The sequence below is a fragment of the Hordeum vulgare genome, chromosome 5H (assembly GCF_904849725.1).
Source record: "Hordeum vulgare subsp. vulgare chromosome 5H, MorexV3_pseudomolecules_assembly, whole genome shotgun sequence".
Lineage (NCBI taxonomy): Eukaryota > Viridiplantae > Streptophyta > Magnoliopsida > Poales > Poaceae > Hordeum > Hordeum vulgare.
In genome coordinates this window covers 357,183,650-357,191,925 of record NC_058522.1, presented here as the reverse complement: position 1 = coordinate 357,191,925, position 8,276 = coordinate 357,183,650, and positions in this window count along the sequence as shown.

Sequence of the window (8,276 nt, the reverse complement as noted above, 5' to 3'; positions counted from 1 at the left end):
TCAACTGATTGTAGTCCCATGATCCAATATCATCACATAGCCTATACCATATCAACGCCTTATCCTTCAAAGATAAAGGAAAGACCTTCTTCTTGACCTCATCCTCGGGCAAACCTGCAAGCTTAAATAAACCACAAACTTCATCTACATAGATTAGATGCAAGTCTGGATGTGATGTTCCATCTCCTGTAAAAGGATTAGCAGCACTTTCTCAAGCATACCCGAAGGAAATTCAAAGCAAATATTTTAAGTAGGTGCAGCAGGTTGAGGATCAACTCTTTGTGCTTCCGTTCGAGGTGAAGATACCCCGAACAAGCCCCTCAAAGGATTAGTATCCATAGTGACAAGTGACAATAAATTTCAGCACACTATATGAATGTTTCCTTACCAAGTTCCACTTACCAAATGCGCTTCACTCCCCGGAAACGGCGCCAGAAAAGAGTCTTGATGACCCACAAGTATAGTGGATCAATCATAGTCCTTTTGATAAGTAAGAGCGTCGAACCCAACGAGGAGCAGAAGGATCTGACAAGTGGTTTTCAGCAAGGTAAAATCTGCAAGCACTGAAATTGTCGGTAACAAGTGATTGTGTGGTGAGATGATTCGTAGCAAGCAACAAGTAAAAAAAGTAGCAATGATGCAGAAAAGTGGCCCAAACCCTTTTGTAGCAAGGGACAAGCCTGGACAAAGTCTTATAGGAGGAAAAACGCTCCCGGAGACACACGGGAATTTCTGTCATGCTAGTTTTCATCATGTTCATATGATTCATGTTCGTTACTTTGATAGTTTGATATGTGGGTGGACTGGCGCTTGGGTACTTCCCTTACTTGGACAATCATCCCACTTATGATTAAACCCTCTCGCAAGCATCCGCAACTACGAAAGAAGAATTAAGACAAAGTCTAACCATAGCATTAAACTAGTGGATCCAAATCAGCCCCTTACGAAGCAACGCATAAACTAGGGTTTAAGCTTCTGTCACTCTAGTAACCCATCATCTACTTACTACTTCCCAATGCCTTCCTCTAGGACCAAATAATGGTGAAGTGTTATGTAGTCGACGTTCACATAACACTACTAGAGGAAAAACAACATACAACACATCAAATTACCGAACGAATACCAAATTCACATGACTACTATTAGCATGACTTATCCCATGTTCTCAGGAACCAAAGTAACTACTCACAAAGCATAATCATATTCATGACCAGAGAGGTAATGGGTAGCATCAAGGATCTGAACATAAACTCTTCCACCAAGTAATCCAACTAGTATGAACTACAAAGAGTAATCAACACTACTAGCAACCTTACAAGTACCAATTGGAGTCGCGAGACGGAGATTGGTTGCAAGTGATGAACTAGGGTTTGGAGATGAGATGGTGCTGATGAGTATGTTGATAGTGACGAGTCCCCTCCGATGAGAGGAGTGTTGGTGATGACGATGGCGAAGATTTCCCCCTCCGGGAGGGATGTTTCCCCGGCAGGATCGTCCTGCCGGAGCTCTAGATTGGTTCTGCTCAAGTTCCGCCTCGTGGCAGCGGCGAATCCACGAAAAAGCTCCTCCTTGATTTTTTTTCCAGACAAAACCCTTCATATAGTAGAAGAGGGGGAGGGGGGCAGTGGGCCAGCAGGCTGCCCACAAGCCCCCTAGGCACGGCCAGGGGGATTGCCGCGCCTAGCAAGCTTGTGGCCACCTGCTGGCGCCCCTTTGGCGCTTCTTTGGCCCAATATTTTTTATAAATCCGGAAAAAAATCATCCTTGATTTTTACGGCGTTTGGAGTTGCGTAGAATAGGTATCTCAAACTTGCTCCAATTTCAGGCCAGAATTCCAGCTGCCCGCATTCTCTCTGTTCATGTAAACCTTGCAAAATAAGAGATAAAAGGCATAAGAATTGTACCGTGAAGTGAAATAACAGCCCAAGAAGCGATAAATATCAACATGAAAACATGATCCAAAATGGACGTATCACCTACTTCGTGAAGATCAACCGTGAGTGAGTCAGGCCCTGTGTGGACGTAAGCCATGGTGGAATAGACAAGGCCGCTTCTTCATGGACCCCTTGTGGGTGAAGCCCTCTGTGGACTCTCACAACCGTTACCCTTCGTGGGTTGAAGTCTCCACTAACGTGGACGTACGATAGCACCACCGTCGAAGCCACGCCAAAAATCGCCGTGTCAAGCTTTGCGTTTGATCTTCCAACCTTACCCTCTACATTACATTTGCATGTCCTTATTTTCTGTTGCTACACTCTTAGATATGCATGTGTAGGGAGAACTTGAGTAGTCATAATTGCTAAAACCGTCCCACAACTAAAAATAGGAAAAGGCTAAGTTTTTATCTTGTCAAGTAGTCTAATCACCCCCTCTAGAGATACTTCGGATCCTACAAGTGTTATCAGAGCTTTGGTCTCCATTGCATTGGTTTCACAACCTAGGAGAGTATGGCGTCTAGTGAGAGAAATTATCGCTGTAGAGGTCCATATTTCGATGGTACAAACTTCGCTAGTTGGAAGCATAAGATGAAAATGCATATGCTTGGTCATAATCCTGCCGTTTGGGTTGTTGTTCATGTTGGTGTGCAAGGTGATTTCTTCGGAGAAGGAAGAGAATCTGATCGTGATGCGAGAATGGATGAGTTGAAGATGTTGCAATACAATGCTCAAGCCTGTGATATCCTGTTCAGCTCCATGTACCTCGAAGAATTCAACAAAATCAACCACCTTGAGAATGTAAAGGGAATTTGGGATACTTTGATTGATATGCATGAAGGTACTGATTCTGTCAGGGAATCTAAGTTGGATGTGCTTCAAAGTTAGCTTAACAAGTTCAAGATGAAGGATGGTGAAGGAGTGGATGAGTTGTACTCTAGGCTAGCTCTCGTCACAAATGATATTGTCGGTTAAGGAAGTGAAGAGATGACCGACAAAATCATCATCAAGAATATACTTAGAGCCTTGGATGGAAGATATGACATCGTGTGCCCATTAATCCAAATGATGCCAAACTAAAAGGATCTCAACACAACTCAAGTCATTGGAAGGATTGTTGCTCATGAAATGTCACTCAAGGATAAAGATGAGTTGCACAACAAGTCAAGCGGTGCTTACAAAGCTTGAAGTGATACTCCCGCTACTTCAAATGACAACCTTTTTACTGCTACCTCTTGAGCTTGCGTTGGTTTTCCCTTGAAGAGGAAAGGGTGATGCAGCGAAGTAGATAAGTATTTCCCTCAGTTTGTTGAGAACCAAGGTATCAATCCAGTAGGAGAAACAAGCAAGGCCCCAATCATAGTACCTACACAAACAATCAAACACTTGGACCCAACGCTAAAAAGGGGTTGTCAATCCCTTCAGAGTTATTTGCAAGGATGAGATCTGATAGAGATATAGATATAAAAGATTGATAGATCTGAAAGTAAAACAAAAGTAAAAAAATAGCAGCAATATGTTTTTGGTATTTTTGGTTTATAGATCTGAAAGTATAATATGGAAAATAGACCCCAGGGCCATAGGTTTCACTAGAGGCTTCTCTCATAAAGGAAACTAATACGGTGGGTGAATGATACATCTCCATCGTATCTACTTTTCCAAACTCTTTTGCCCTTGTTTTGGACTCTAATTTGCATGATTTGAATGGAACTAACCCGGACTGACGCTGTTTTCTGCAGAATTGCCATGGTGTTGTTTTTGCGCAGAAATAAAAGTTCTCGGAATGACATGGAAACTTATGAGGATTTTTTGTGGAATATATAAAAAATACTGGCGTAAGAATTACCTGGTGACATGGAGCCAGGAGCCCACAAGCCCAGGAGGCGCAGCCCCCCTAGGTCGCGCCTGGCAGGCTTGTGAGGCCCTCGTGGCTCCGCAGCCTCCAACTCCAGCTCTATATATTCTATCTCACCCAGAAAAAATAAAGAGAGAAGAGTTCATCGCGTTTCACGACATGGAGCCGCCGCCACCACCTGTTCTTCCATGGAGGGCAGATCTGGAGTCCGTTCTAGGCTCCGGAGAAGGGAAATCGACGCCGTCGTCATCACCAACCATCCTTCATCGCCAATTCCATGATGCTCTTCATCGTTCATGAGTAATATCATCGTAGTCTTGCTGGACGGTGATGGGTTGGATGAGATCTATCATGTAATCGAGTTAGTTTTGATGGGGTTTGATCCCTAGTATCCACTATGTTCTAAGATTGATGTTGCTACTACTTTGCTATGCTTAATGCTTGTCACTAGGGCCCGAGTGCCATGATTTCAGATCTGAACCTATTATGTTATCATTAATATATGTGTGTTCTTGATCCTATCTTGCAAGTTGTAGTCACCTACTATGTGTTATGACCCGGCAACCCCGGAGTGACAATAGCCGGAACCACTTTTGGAGATGACCATAGTATGAGGAGTTCATGTATTCACTATGTGCTAATGCTTTGTTCCGGTTCTCTATTAAAAGGAGACCTTAATATATTTTAGTTTCCATTAGGACCCCGCTGCCACGGGAGGGATGGACAAAAGATGTCATGCAAGTTCTTTTCCATAAGCACGTATGACTAAATACGGAATACATGCCTACATTACATTGACGAACTGGAACTAGTTACATATCACCCCATGTTATAACTGTTACATGATGAATGTCATCCGACATAATTATCCATCACCGATCCAATGCCTACGAGTCTTTTCCTACTGGTCCTTGCTAAGTTACTTTACCGCTACTGCTGTCAGTACTGTGCTGTTATCGCTGCTACCTACTATCACACTACTTTGCTACTAAAACCTTGTTGCAGAGACTAAGTCTTTCAGGTGTGGTTGAATTGACAACTGAACTGCTAATACTCGAGAATATTCTTTGGCTCCCCTTGTGTCGAACCAACAAATTTGGGTTGAATACTCTATCCTCGAAAACTGTTGTGATCCCCTATACTTGTGGGTTATCAAGACCTTTTTATGGCGCCGTTGCGTGAAGCTCTTTATAATGATAAAATTTATAGCTTGGGCGCTATAGTGGCTCAACGGTTGAACATGAACCATACTAAAGGCGCTGTTTATGGAGGTATCTATGCTACCCGTCTGGCTAAACATTTTGAGATACCTATTAGACTGTACGAGGAAGAGGAGATGCTTCTTCGTGAGAGATATTTAGATTATGATAGCATGGTTCGCCATGACTTTCTTGATAAAGATATTAATAAGAGGATGATTTATAACTTGGTATTTAGCCAGGGTACTCGTGAGACTATTACTTTGCCTGCTCCTTCTTTGTTCAATCTTCATCTAGGCTGGTACATTATTATGCCCTCAGACATCTACGCATATTGGGGCATAGCGCCACCACAGGCGCCCGTGCCCGAGCCACCAGTCGAGTACCAGACGCCAGTTTATCAGTGGGAGCCAGAGGAGGTCACCCAACAGTGGCACCCTCAGTACATTTCGGAGTACCCCGGAGACGGTTACTTCCCTCCTTGGGAGTAGACCAACTTAGGCCAAAAGCCTAAGCTTGGGGGAGTACGTGTTTCTCACCGACCTTATATTCATGCTCGCACATTCACTTTGATAGTCGGTGTTCACACTTTGCCATTGTATCATCCATGCTAGTTTATTTCTTTTTCTCGCTTTCTTCTTGTGTGTTTGTTTAAATTGAGAAAAACAAAAAAAAGTTGTAAGTTTACTTTCCAGCCTGCTTAGTGGTAATTAAAAAAAGGAAAACCCAAAAATATTTCCCGTTCTTCTTTTGCTTGTTGGGAGCTTTCCCATGTAAATAGTTTTCTTTTTCTTTGGGTCAAGGTAGAAGACCATGATTAAAATGTTTAGTGGCTCTCACATGCATAATTGTTTATCCATCAGAGAGCCCGTATTACTTTGTCTTCTCCTCTGAGTTTGCTTGCAGATTCCAGCTTACTCCAATGCACGAACACTCTCATTATTATTCACATCATTCGGTCGTGCAAGTGAAAGGCAATAATGACGATATATGATGAAGTGACTGAGCCTGGAAAAGCTGTATGAACTCGACCTTTCTTGTTTTTGTAAATATGACTAGCTCATCGTTCCTAATTCAACATTGTTATGAGAGAAACATGTTTGCAATGACAACTTAGAGATCATAGTTAATTAGCTAGGAGTTTCTGATGCCATGCTTAATTAGCTAGGAGTTTATAATGGTTTGTCTTGGATGCCAACATGAATTTCAAGATGATTATGATGTAGTATGATAGGATGGTATCCTCCTTTGAATGATTCAAGTGGCTTGACTTGGCACATGTTCACGCATGTAGTTGAAACAAAATCAACATAGCCTCTATGATATTCATGTTTATGGTGATTTATATCCTACTCGTGCTAGCACTCAACATTGGTTAATTTTAATGCATATTAATGACTTTTTTCGCTCTCTAGTTGGTCGCTTCCCAGTATTTTGCTAGCCTTCACTTGTACTAAGCGGGTATACTGCTTGTGCATCCACTTCCATAAACCCAAAGTTGTTCCATATGCATCCACCATACCACCTATATGTGGTATCTACGTGCCGTTCCAAGTAAATTTGCATGTGACACTCTCTAAACCTTCAAATAATAATCTGTTTTGTATGCCCGAACCGCTCATGTGGTGACAAGGGGCGGTCAGTATCCTCCATGCTAGGCGTGTTATCCTCGATACGTGTTTATTCACTATCACTCACGAGAAAGGGGCCAGTAATCGGAATGCCCAATTCAATGCTCAAATCGAAAATATAATTGCAAACAAAACCCCCCTGGATTGTTGTTGGTATGGACGGCACCCGAGGATTCGGTTAGTCGTGGAGTGTGATTGATCGGTGGTGGGGGAGTCAAAACTTTAATTTTTTGTTTGGGAACCTCCTATAATATGTGTAGCATGGAAGATGGTGAAAACTCTTGGTCATCGTGTTGACAATGAAAGCATGCCACCCAAAATTATTTATCTCTCTTTTTAAAAGCTTGAGCTCTGGCACCTCTGCAAATCAATGCTTCCCTCGGCGAAGGGCCTATCTATTTACGTTTCTGTTGAGTCATCCTCTTCTTATAAAAGCACCAATTAGAGAGCACCTCCGTCATTTTTATGCTTTGCTATTAATTGATATTGAGTATGACTGTGACTGGATCTTCTTTGCCATGAATTACAATGTTCAGTCAGCCCTTGGTCTTTGAAGGTGCTGTGCATTTATGTTTTGTGGTCTCAGAAAGGGCTAGCGAGATACCATATGTTCATATTGTTTTGATTGAAGTGTTGACGTTTGAAACCTATTATTATTGCTTGCAAGTTGATTATCCCATTGATATGAGTACATCATGAGACCTAAATGTTATTGCTTATGTGGTTAGCTTATGATCTTGCTGAAAAGCCGAATATGAGTTAGACATAATTACAACAACAAGATCAAACAAAGTTCGTAAAAGTTTTTCTTTTGTCTCTTTCAGTTTGTCAACTGAATTGCTTGACGACAAGCAAGGCTTTAAGCTTGGTGAGTTGATCCATCTCCATCGTATCTACTTTTCCAAACTCTTTTGCCCTTGTTTTGGACTCTAATTTGCATGATTTGAATGGAACTAACCCGGACTGACGATGTTTTCAGCAGAATTGCCATGGTGTTGTTTTGTGCAGAAATACAAGTTCTCAGAATGACCTGGAAACTTACTAGGATTTTTTGGTGGAATATATAAAAAATACTGGCGCAAGAATTACCTAGAGACATGGAGCGAGGAGACCACAAGCCCAGGAGGCGCCCCCTAGGTCGCGCCTGGCAGGCTTGTGAGGCCCTCATGGCTCCGCAACCTCCAAATCCAGCTCTATATATTCTCTCTTGCCTAGAAAAAATTGAGAGAGAAGAGTTCATCGCGTTTCACGACACGGAGCCGTCGCCACCACCTGTTCCTCCTCGGGAGGGCAGATCCGGAGTCCTTTCTGGGCTCCGGAGAGGGGAAATCGACGCCGTCGTCATCACCAACCATCCTTCATCACCAATTCCATGATGCTCCTCATCGTTCGTGAGTAATCTCATCGTAGGCTTTCTCGACGGTGATGGGTTGGATGATATCTATCATGTAATCGAGTTAGTTTTGATGGGGTTTGATCCCTAGTATCCACTATGTTCTAAGATTGATGTTGCTACTACTTTGCTATGCTTAATGCTTGTCACTAGGGTCGGAGTGCCATGATTTCAGATCTGAACCTATTATGTTATCATCAATATATGTGTGTTCTTGATCCTATCTTGCAAATTGTAGTCACCTACTATGTGTTATGACCCGAC